The sequence below is a fragment of the Dendrobates tinctorius genome, unplaced genomic scaffold (genome assembly GCF_039654945.1).
Source record: "Dendrobates tinctorius isolate UK_male_01 unplaced genomic scaffold, ASM3965494v1 ptg000200l, whole genome shotgun sequence".
Taxonomy (NCBI): Eukaryota; Metazoa; Chordata; class Amphibia; order Anura; family Dendrobatidae; genus Dendrobates; species Dendrobates tinctorius.
Window position 1 is genome coordinate 529,348 of NW_027361867.1, and position 12,928 is coordinate 542,275.

General features: G+C 44.0%; 1 long non-coding RNA gene across 1 annotated transcript; it reads right to left on the reverse strand.

Moving 5' to 3' along the window:
* Positions 1–11,155: 11,155 nt before the first annotated feature.
* Positions 11,156–11,629, reverse strand: LOC141056835 (uncharacterized). The gene is made up of 3 exons (XR_012221938.1): positions 11,525–11,629; positions 11,318–11,441; positions 11,156–11,234 (listed from the first exon to the last, which is right to left on the reverse strand). It is a non-coding gene; the product is annotated as an uncharacterized lncRNA (long non-coding RNA).
* Positions 11,630–12,928: the final 1,299 nt, after the last annotated feature.

The window sequence follows — 12,928 nt, forward strand, 5'->3', positions numbered from 1 at the left end:
TTTAACCCCTTTCTGACATCGGGTGTAAATGTACGCTGATGTCGGACTCCCTCCTTTTGATGTGGGCTCCGGCGCTGAGCCCACATCTTTTCTCGCACATGATGGGCCAGAAATCCCGCACATAGGTGACCCTGTCACGTGATCGCGGGTCACTGATGGGTTGGCATGACAACCAGAGGTCTCCAGCAGACCTCTATGGTTGTCACTGCCGGATCCTATGAGCGCTGCCCAGTGGTCGGCGCTCATAGCAAGTGAGCATCTCTGCTACATGCAGGTGATCTGATCATTGCCTGTATGTAGCAGAGCTGATCAGGGTTATAGCAGCTTCTAGCCTCCCATTGAGACTATTGAAGCATGCCTGTGGAGACATTGGGTGGTCAGAGGGCACCCCGGTCCGCTGGCTGAAACCACAGTGATCAGGGATCATCCCATTGAATGCTCTCCCTTTAACATGGGCATAACGCTACTCAGACAACACACAGTGAGGGTAAAACAGTGTGGCAATGCTTTATTGTACCACAAAACAGGCAGATAACACATAGAACAGTCCCAGCAAAATACCCAACAGAGTCTCACCCTTCCACTGATTCGCTCCCAGGGTCGCTACCCCACCTGTGGCATGCACAGAGAGGAGGTAACGACAAGCGTAGGAAGATGACAATCCATTCAGTCCATACAAGGTAAAAGGCCAGTTGATCCGAGGATCACAACCTGGCTTCTCCAAACGTATCCATGGTTCAGCGATGGTCAGTGGAGCAGATCTGTATTCATCCAACCAAGGCTGAAAACCCCTAGGTTGTTTCCTGTAGAATGATAGATCCGTGTCCCTTGTGATGTAAAAACTATACGAAGTATAAAGTTTGAAGTCTGGGATCTGCCGATATGTGGCTAGTTTTCTGTTTCGGATAACATGATACATGATTTTAGTGTTTTTTGTCTAGTCTCACTTGAACATAAATCAATATTAAATAGTCTCCTGATGAGTCCTCTTGGTGAGGACGATGAAACCCGTAGAAATGAGAGGCTTGGAGAGTGAGTGTGTATACGTCACTTCACCCCATATACTGAAATGTGGAGTATATGTTTTTTCAATTAGTCACCTTCTGATTAACCTTCAGGGGGTGAATTATGGGTATAGTGTTATATTTGGAATTAATAAAGTTTAGTTTTATCCTTTTGTCAGCAAACATGAGGAATGACAAGAGACAACCCATTTAAGAAGATTCAATTTTGGTTAAAACTATTCCAAGATTATAAACATAAAAAAGGCTTCTCCCTATGTGACGTCTCTGATGTTTATTAACAGCTGATTTCCAAGCATAATATTTCCCACATTAAGAAAATGAAAACGGCTTCTCCCCTGTGTGACTGCTCTGATGGTGATCAGGAATCGCTTTCTGGTTAAAATATTTCCCACATTCTGAACAGGAAAAAGGCTTCTCCCCTGTGTGGGTTCTCTGGTGAGGTGGCTCAGTGGTTAGCACTGCAGCCTTGCAGTGCTCTAGTCCTGGGTTCAACTCCTACCAAGAACAACATTTGCAAGGAGTTTGTATGTTCTCCCCGTGTTTGCATGGGTTTCCTCCCACACTCCAAAGACATACTGATAGGGAATTTACATTGTGAGCCCCATTGGGGACAGCGATGATAATGTGTGCAAACTGTAAAGGGCTGTGGAATATGTTAGCACTATATAAAAAGAAAGATTATTATTATTAGTAAGATTCCATTTCTGGTTAAAACATTTCCCACATTGTGAACAGGAAAAATGGCTTCTCTGATGTGATCAAGATTTAGCTTCCATTTAACATGAAAGAAGTTTCTCCCCTGTGTGTTATTTGGTGCCTAACACAATCTGATTTAGTGCAAAAACATTTCCCACATTCTGAACATGAAAAAGGCTTCTCCCCTGTGTGAGTTCTATGGTGATTAACCAAATCTGATTTCTGGATAAAACATTTCCCACATTCTAAACATGAAAATGGCATCTCCCCTGTGTGAGTTCTCTGGTGCTTAACCAAATCTGATTTCTGGTGAAAACATTTCCCACATTCTGAACAGGAAAAAGGCTTCTCCCCTGTGTGAGTTCTCTGGTGTCTAACAAAATGTGATTTATGTGCAAAACATTTCCCACATTCTGAACAGGAAAAAGGCTTCTCCCCTGTGTGAGTTCTATAGTGATTAACCAAATCTGATTTCTGGTTAAAACATTTCCCACATTCTGAACAGGAAAAAGGCTTCTCCCCTGTGTGAGTTCTATGGTGATTAACCAATTGTGATTTCCAGTTAAAATATTTCCCACATTCTGAACAGGAAAAAGGCTTCTCCCCTGTGTGAGTTCTATGGTGATTAACCAATTGTAATTTCCAGTTAAAACATTTCCCGCATTCTGAACAGGAAAAAGGCTTCTCCCCTGTGTGAGTTCTTTGATGATTAACCAAATCTGATTTCTGGTTAAAATATTTCCCACATTCTAAACAGGAAAAAGGCTTCTCCCCTGTGTGAGTTCTATGGTGAGTAACAAAATGTGATTTATGTGTAAAACATTTCCCACATTCTGAACAGGAAAAAGGCTTCTCTCCTGTGTGAGTTCTATGGTGATTAACCACATCTGATTTCAGTGTAAAGCATTTCCCACATTCTGAACAGGAAAAAGGCTTCTCCCCTGTGTGAGTTCTTTGGTGTGCAACAAAATGTGATTTCCATGTAAAACATTTCCCACATTCTGAACATGAGAATGACTTCTTTGCCTTAGGAGCAGTTTGTTTTTTAATGCCTCTTTTGTGATTTTGATTTCCCTTAGTAGTCAGTAATGAATCAGAAGATGGGACCTGTTTCATAGGATCAGATGACAGATCTTTGCTGTGAATGGATAATGATATATCTGGAGTACTGGCATTCACTTCAGTTGTATCTTGTAGGATCTCAAGATCATCAGATTTCAAAATTGAAGATGTCAGCTGTCCCTCTGATCTCCTGGTACAGTCATCTGCTAAGATAAAAACATTTATTTATAAAATATGCTTGAGTTTTATATTTTTTAACATTTCTACTTAAACTGTCCATAAAAATGGCAAGCTATGTAAAAAGCTTTAATTATTTACCAAGACAATGACAGTTCACAGTCTAATAGGAAACCTTGTTGGATGAACCTTGTTGGATGTTTATTCATTCTGCCTCCCAAACATGGAATAAAAAGAAACCAATCAATGTTATGTAGGCGAAAATAATACCAATTCTTATCTCACAAAAACAAGTCCCCAATCAGGTCAATCATCTGTCATTGGAAAAACAGAGATTCCCACACTATTAGTGGCTCAAAGGCTGCTGAAAAGCAACAAGGTTTCCATAAACCAATCCAGCAATATTCGCTCTCACTTCTGAGTCTTGCAGTGTGCGCAAACAACATTTAGGATCCCTGTATTTAGCAATATTATAGTGAGAAGAATCCACTTAATTTTTGGTGTGTGCCTCCTGGATCACAATCTGGGCACTATGTGCTGGGTAATAAAATGGCAGATGTGTAATTTTCACTCTCCAACATCCACTATTCATTTCCAGAAAGTGGCTGTGGAGTCAAAATATTCACTCCTCCTACACACATGGTCAAAATTGTTGGTACCCCTCATTTAATAACAGAAAAACCCACAATGGTCACAGAAATATCTGTAGTAATAAATCAAAAATCTATGAAAATGAGCAAATGAAAGTCAGACATTGCTTTTCAACCATGATTCCACAGAATTAAACATAAATAAATAAATCTCATGAAATAGGCCTGGACAGAAATGAAGGTTCCCTTAACTAAAATATTTTGTTGCACAACCTTTTGAGGCAATCACTGGAATCAGACGATTCCTGTAACTCTCAATGAAACTTCTGCACCTCTCGACAGGTATTTTGGACCACTCCTCAAGAGCAAACTGCTCCAGTTCTCGTGTTTGAAGGTTGCCTTTTCCAGACGACATGTTTCAGTTCGTTCCAAAGATGCTCATTAGAATTTAGGTCAGGGCTCGTAGAATGCCACTTCAGAATAGTCCAATATTTTCCTCTTAGCCATTCTTGCGTGTTTTAGCTGTGTATTGTGTGTCATTATCCTGCTGCAAGACCCATGACCTGTGACTGAGATTCTAGGCACCCTGTGCCATATGCAGCAAAGCAGCCCCAGAACGTAACAGAGTCTCCTCCATGTTTCACAGTAGGAACAGTGTTCTTTTTGTGAGATGCATCATTTTTCCGTCTGAGAACATAGAGCTGATGTGCCTTGCCAGAAAGTTCCATTTATATCTCATCTGTCCATAGGAAATTCTCCTAGAAGCTTTGTAGCTTGTCAACATGTAGTTTGGCAAATTCCAGTCTTTTTTTTATGATTTTTTTCAACAATGGTGTCCTCCTTGGTTGTCTCCCATGAAGACCACTTTGGCTCATGCAACGACAGATGGTGCGATCTGACACTGATGTTCCTTGAGCTTGAAGTTCACCTATAATCTGTTTAGAAGTTTTTCTGGGCTCTTTTGTTACCATTCGGATTATCCGTCTCTTTGATTTGTCATCAATTTTCCTCCTGCGGCCACATCCAGGGACATTGGCTACAGTCCCATGGAGCTTACATTTCTGAATAATATGTGCAACTGTAGTCACAGGAACATCAAGCTGCTTGGAGATGGTCTTATAACTTTTACCTGTAACATGTTTGTCTATAATTTTCTTTCTAATCTCCTGAGACATCTCTCTTCTTTGCTTCCTCTGGTCCATGTTGAGTGTGATACACACCATGTCACCACACAGCACAGTGAGTATCTGTAGCCTCTGTACAGGCCACTCACTGATTCCAAGACTGTAGACACCTGTGATGCAAATTAGTGAGCATACCTTGATTTACACATTCTGTGGAAGCTTGGTTGAAAAGCAATGTATGACTTTCATTTGTTCATTTTCATAGATTTTTTACTTATTATTACTTTTGTCAGATTCAAGTTATTTCTGTGACCATTGTGGATTTTTGTGTCATTAACAGAGTGGTACCAACAATTTTGACCACGTGTGTATAGATTATAACCCTCAGTGAATTAATTAATTACATGGAATTACTTTATGGGGATTTCTACTATTTTGGTTTTCTGTCATTTTTTTTCATATTAGGGCTTCTGCATATGGTGTGTCCAATCTCATCTGGGATCTGTTCCTGCTGTCCAGCTGGAGTAATCTGCTCCCTACTTCAGCCAGTTGTAAAGTACCACACCCTACTAAAGCGCAAAGCACATGGCCGGAATCTGCCAGATACAGCGCTGTCTCCTCTGGTTCAGTCCTCTGTGCTCAGCTTGCGGCTTGTGTATTTGTTTCCTGTTGTGACCGTGGCCCGTTTACTGACTGTTGTGTCTTCTGATTCTGTCCTTCTGGTTCTGACCCAGCTACCTGACTATTCTTCTTGGCATCTAACACCACAGAATAGCAGGTAACACCATGGTCCAAGCCTAGGGGTCCCAGTGTAAGTGCAGATCCACGTAATGGTGTTAAAGGGCGATGAGCAAGGCAATCCTGGGGATATGGAAAGCAGAGAAGATAGAGCCAAGCATGTTCATGGTGGACATCTTTTGAGCTGCCAGGTGACCATGAACAGTGCTCCCAATATATTTTGTCTACAAACTATTCCAGCAAGATCTGCATTCAAAAAGCTAAATGGCGCTCCTTCCCTTCTGAACACTGCCATGTGCCCAGACAGTAGTGTACAACCGTATGTAGGGTATTGTGAGAAGCTGGAAAATAATTTGTAAGATCCATTTGTTTCCTATTATCCTGTGTGAATAATTTGTCACCACATAAAGTGACACACGTCAGATATTAATAATGGGGCCTGATTAAGAACACAAAACTGGCTGCGGGAAGAGGTTAAATTAGAGGATTTTGGACACTACTGTAATCAAAAACTGTGACTATAGACAGTAACATCTACTGAAATGATCAAACTGCACAGTCTCCATCAGTAATAAATGAGTAGCTAGTGGTGAAACCTCTCTGGGGTAATTATTATTCATTTCTATAGCGCCCATTAATTCCATGGTGCTGTACATGAGAAGGGGGTTACATACAAAGTTATAGATATTGTTAACAGTAAACAAATTTACAATGACAGACTGGTACTGAGGGGAGAGGACCCTGTCCTTGCGGACTTACATTCTACGGGATAGTGGGGAAGAGACAGAAGGTCGGGGGTGCAGCAGCTCTGGTGGTGATGAGGCGGCAGAATGGTCATTGCAGGCTGTAAGCTTTCCTGAAAAGATGGGTTTTCAGGTTCCGTTTGAAGGAACTGAGGATGGTGGATAATCGGACGTGTTGAGGCATGGCATTCCAGAGAATAGGGGATATTCGGGAGAAATCTTGGGAGGCGGTTGTGTGAGGAACGAATAAGTGTGGAGGAGAGTAGGAGGTCTTGGGAGGATCGAAGATTATGTGAGGGAAGATATTGGGAGATTAGTTCAGAGATATAGGGAGGGGAAAGGTTGTGGGTGACTTTGCAGGTCAGTGTTAGTAGTTTGAACTGGATTCGTTGGGGAATTGGGAGCCAATGGAGGGATTTGCAGAGGGGGGAGACAGGGGAGTGGCGAGTAGAGAGGTGGATTAGTTGGGCAGCAGAATTGAGGACAGATTGGAGTGGTGCAAGAGAGTCAGCAGGGAGGCCACAGAGGAGAGTGTTGCAGTAGTCAAGGCGGGAGATGATGAGGGCATGTACAAGAGTTTTAGTAGATTGAGGACTGAGGAAGGGACGGATTCTGGAAATATTTTTGAGTTGGAGGCGACAGGAGGTAGCAAGAGATTGGACGTGTGGTTTGAAGGACAGGGCAGAGTCGAAAGTTAAAGCGGATTTCATGTGCTGGAGAGAGCATGATACCGTTTACCATAATAGATAGATCGGGTAGGGAAGATATGTGAGATGGAGGAAAGATAATGAGTTCAGTTTTATCTACGTTGAGTTTTAGGAAGCGAAAGGTGAAAAAGGAGGCTATGGCTGATAGACACTCTGGGATTCTGGACAGCAGAAAGGTGACATCTGGGCCAGAGAGGTAGATCTGAGTGTCGTCGCATAGAGATGGTACTGGAAGCCATGGAACTTTATGAGTTGTCCTAGGCCAAGAGTATAGATGGAAAAAAGTAGGGGCCCCAGGACAGAGCCTTAGGGGACTCCAACAGAGAGGGGGCGGGATGAGGAGGTAGTGTGGGAGTGGGAAACGCTGAATGTGCGGTCAGAAAGGTATGAGGAAATCCAGGACAGGGCAAGGTCTTTGATGCCAAGGGAAGAAAGAATCTGTAGCAGTAGGCAGTGGTCAACTGTGTCAAAGGCAGAGAACAGGTTAAGAAGGAGGATGGAGAACTGTCTGTTAGCTTTGGCTGTGCGTAAGTCTTTAGTACTATTGGTCAGTAATTTTGGGTTGAGGAAAGGACGGATTCTGGAAATATTTTTGAGCTGGAGGCGACGGGAGGTAGAAAGAGCTTGGATGTGCGGTTTGAAGGACAGGGCAGAGTCAAAGGTTACTCCGAGGCAGCGGACTTCCGGTACTGGGGAAAGTGTGATGTCATTAATTGTTTTAGTTAGGTTGGGTAAGGAAGATCTGTGAGATGGAGGAAAGATGATGAGTTCAGATTTGTCCACTAATCTTCACTCTCCTTCGCTATCCCCAAACCCCTGCACCTTCAAACCAAATAACTATCTCCCCTTCTCTCTTACCCTCCCACCTCGCTTTATCTGCAGACATACTCCTTAACCTCAGACCTATCCTACTAACTTACAATACAAGACGATCACTCTCCTTCACCCACCTGCTTTCCCTTTCTCTGCTTCTTCTCACTGCTGGTGACATATCCCCCAATCCTGGCCCCCCCCTGCCTCATACATCCCACTAATCCTCACCCCTATCTTTCTCACACTAAGAGAAACTACTGCAATCCCTCACACTTAAAACCTGTGCCACTGACCCCCTCCCTCCCGCACCCTCTTTCTGGAGCACTTTGGAATGCTCGCTCCATCTGCAACAAGCTCCACGTGATCCACGACCTCTTTATCTCCCGCAACCTTTCCTTCCTGGCCCTCACTGAGACCTGTCTGACACCCCCTGACACGGCCTCCCCGGCCGCACTGAGTTACGGCGGTATCCCCTTTACCCACACTCCTCGCCCTGGCAACAGACAATGCGGAGGAGTGGGTTTCCTCCTTTCTAAAAACTGCTCCTTCAATCCTATCCAACCCCCACCCTACCTTATCCTCCCTTCTTTCGAGGTTCACTCTGTCCGTATTTACTCTCCCTCTAATCTCTAAATGGCTGTCATATACCGACCACCGGGCTCAGCCACTGCCTTCATCGACCAATTCTTCACCTGGCTCCTCTACCTTCTCTCTTCTGACATCCCAACCATCATCATGGGGGACTTCAACATCCCTATTGACACCCACCAGCCAGCAGCCTCCAAACTCCTGTCACTTACCTCATCCTTTGGACTTACTCAGTGGTCCTCCACAGCCACCCACACAGATGGACATACATTAGACCTCATCTTCACCCGCCTCTGTTCCCTATCTAATCTCACAACCTCTCCCTTCTCCCTATCTGACCACCATCATACTTGTGCATGTCTTCGTCATCTCCCGCCTCGACTACTGCAACATCCTTTTCTGTGGTCTCCCTGCTAACACCCTCGCACCTCTCCAGTCCATCCTTAACTCTGCTGCCCAACTAATTCATCTCTCTCCTCACTACTCTTCCGCTTCTCCCCTCTGCAAATCTCTTCACTGGCTCCCATTCCCTCTGTGTATCCAGTTCAAACTACTAATACTGACCTACAAGGCCATCTATAACCTGTCTCCCCCATATGTCTCTGAACTCATCTCCCGATACCTTCCCTCACGTAATCTCCGGTCCTCCCAAGACTTCCTTCTCTCCTCCACACTCATTCGCTCCTCACCCAACCGCCTCCAAGACTTCTCCCGAACTGCCCCTATTCTCTGGAATTCTTTGCCCCAACAAGTTCGACTATCAACCACATTTGGATCCTTCAGACGGAACCTGAAAACCCACCTCTTCAAGAAAGCCTACAGTGTGCAATGACTCCGCTACCTCCTTCTCTCTCACCACTACCGGTGATATCACCTCAACCAACACCGGAACTGCTGCAACCCACCAACCTACTGTCTCCTTCCCCACCATCCTGTAGCATATAAGCCTGAAAGGGCAGGGTCCTCTCTCCCCTCTATATCAGTCCATCATTATTAGTTTGTTTACTGTAAGTGATATCTGTAATTTGTATGTAACTCCTTCTCATGTACAGCACCATGGAATCAATGGTGCTATATAAATAAATAATAATAATAATAATAATAATAATTAGTGGAGCAAAAATGATGATGGCAAATGTAAGCATGGTTAAAGAGCAGAGTAAAAAAACAAACAAGTAAAGTAAGAAAGCAGTGGTTAGTCTTACCGTTTGACCGATTTCTGGACTATTTCTGGTATATTTCTCATGTATCACTTTAAATATGTCACTTTAAATGATGTCATATCTGACCAAGGTCATTTCTGACCTTCTCTGTTCAACTTATACCATTCAACTGTCCATGAAATGAAGCCAGGTGAGGGAGGGAGGAGGAGGGAGTTGGAGGACGGTTTACAGCAGGGGGCAATTAACAGATAATTAGAGCAATGGGCTTGGTGATTTCACAATCTAAACTATAGTAAGGTCCAATATTTTCTGTCAGATGAATTTCAAGAGGAAATATTACACATTTATAGCAAACTATGTATAATAGTGCAGAGCTGAGATGTCTTAAAGGGAACCTGTCAGCAGGATTGTGCTCAGTAACCTACAGACACTGTCAGGTCGGCGCCGTTATACTGATTACAATGATACCTGGTGATGAAATCCGTCTTGTGGTTGTTGTTTAATCTGGATCTGTAGTTTTCAGTGAATGAGATTCTCGTGCTCTAGGGCGGGGCTGTGGGCGGGGCTTTATGTGGTGCACTGATTACATATTCATCTGTATTGGCTTATGACAGGTCGCTGACCCCTCACTGACCTGCCCCCATTATTACATAATGCATATAATAGTGTTGATATTATTGTTGATAATGCCTATAATATTGTGGCTACTGTGAGGCTTAGAAAAAAAATTACATCCAGCAAGATGTCACCGGCGATGGCGGCGCCTGCACAGTAGCCTCTATAAGTAAGAGATAAAGGCTACTGCACAGGCGCCGCTGGTGACATTTTACTGGATGTAATTTTTTTCTAAGCCTCACAATAGCCACAATATTATAGGCATTATCACCAATAATATCAATGCTATTATATGCATTATGTAATAATGGGGGCAGGTCAGTGAGGGATCAGCGACCTGTCATAAGCCAATACAGATGAATATGTAATCAGAGGCCCACATAAAGCCCCGCCCACAGCCCCACTCACAGCCCCGCCCCAGAGCACGAGAATCTCATTAACTGAAAACTACAAATACAGATTACACAACAATAAACCAGAGTTGCCCTCAGTTATGGTGGACCATTGGAGCTACTATGGATCTTGCAGAAGATTAGAGAAAATAATATTGCTCCCCAATTCAGGAGAGATTGTGAAGTAATCTGAATTCCTTAGGATCAAAACAATGTAATTGGCTGTAAGTTCTATAGAAAAGGGCTTTCAATGCCCAAAGTCATTTGAACAGTTTTGGGTGGAGGAGAATGTTGTGGTCTAGAGGCAAAATGGTGATCATGGTAATACGGCCGGACTACACCACCGATAAAGCAGCCACAGCCGGTGACTGAGAGGAATCTGTGACTTCTCTGCATTCAGTGGTACCTACTCACCTGGGTAGTCATATGTGGGAATCTCCTCTTTACACCACTCATCATCTCTCACATATGTCTCTGTAGTATTAATATGAGTCAGATCTTCACCCTGAAACAAATATTGTAAAAGTCACCGACAGATGGAGAAGTCCCATCTATGATCAGCTCTAATCCTGCCATCTCCACCGTTCTCATTACACAAGTATAAAACATATAATACCGGGGGATAAAACAAGACTGAGCACAAGACCTTCACAGCCGTCTACACATCATAGGGGAGATCTCCTGACACCTTCTCTCCATCTACCTGATGATCCTGAGGAGCACTGGGATCTTCTTGGTTACAGTCCTGTGGAAGAAGAGGACGGGGACATCTCTCTGGTGTTGTCCTCTTACTGGATAGATCTGGAGGAAACACATACAGGGACTGAATTCATTCTCTACATACAGATAATTATAGGCCGTGTGTATTTAGTCCTGTCTATTACCTGGAGATGTGAGGGGCTGGGGAACCTCCATTATGACGTTCTTGTACAGATCTCTGTGTCCTTCTATATACTCCCACTCCTCCATGGAGAAATAGACAGCGACATCCTGACACCTTATAGGAACCTGACACATACAATGATACCGTCATCCCCCCGATCCCTTCATTGTGTTACTGCATAATGTCCCAGCATTCCCAGCAGTGTCACCTCTCCAGTCAGCAGCTCCATCATCTTGTAGGTGAGTTCTAGGAGCTTCTGGTCATTGATGCCCTCATGGATCAGGGGGTGAGGTGGAGGCCCCGTAATTGGGCTCAGGGGTCTTCCCCATCCCTCAGACACAGGGTCCTGACAGCGATCACTAGAGGTCTTCTTCACCACTGTGTAATCCTGGTTATGGAGAGACACATTAATAAATCTCACTACCGACATTTCCAGAGTCCTCACCTCTCCAGTTCTGTCCATCTGTTATTCCCATAGATAAGAATGATGTAATGTGACGTCATCAGAATCTCTCACCTCTCCAGTGAGACGGAAGAGGATCTCTAGGGTGAGGTGTAACATCCTCTCCGCCATCTTGTCTCTGTCCATATCCATCCTTGATGGGTAAATCAGGAAAATTCTCTTTTGTAGAAGATCTTCACTGAGAGGATCAGATATTGTAGAAACCTGAATGAGAAGAAGATGATCCGATGTAACATCATAAGAATCCTGTGTAATAATACAATTACTGGAGATAATAAGGGAAACATATGAGGAGATTTATTATCTTACAGGGTTTAGTTTTCTTCCCTGACATCTACTAATAAAACCTATATATTTAGGCCACAGACAACAAGCAGTTTCCTCCTCGGAGTCGGCAGCTGAACACGTTCCTCATAGACTCATCTTCCATAACGCTAATTCTCGTCTCATTACTGACACTGGAATCGGCATTAGCAATACTGCAGGAGATATTCATCACACGCGACATGAGAAATAACTCCTTCATGATGAGGACGACATCTTCATCTTCTACTGCGGCTCTAGAGACAGATTTGGCCAGAGTCGGTCACTGCCTCCATCCCCACCGGCCGTCTATATGAAGGTTTCCCGTCTTCCCCGCACTGGAATCTTCTATCACGTTAGATCTCAGCTCTGATTCACACAGAAGTTTCACACATCTCCAGTTCCAGACACTGACTGAGAGACTCGGCCTCCATTTTATCTGCCAAACCACACCCCTGGGAATGGGACATGTAAGCAGTCATTCAATCCCATCACTGGAATGGCCTAATAACTCTCTCAGCACTATATGTGCTGAAGTATTCTTCCGAGCTCACATCACCGCAGCTAAGAGCCACGATGACACATATCTCCCCTCAAGGACTCGTCCGGCGCCCATCTTACACCCCCATACACATTAGACTAAAGTTCCATGAAAGCACTGATTTCGGGGGGTTTGGCCGACCATATAATGTATTTGGGGGCCTCCCGACAGATGATGTCAGGGCAGAGAAGGATCTGACATCCTGAATTTCAGAGGATAATCCGTTTGTTCTTCCTGTAGATAATCCTCCTCTAGAGGAGTCTGGAGGCGACTCTCTCATACAGACCACAGGAAAGCTGGAATAT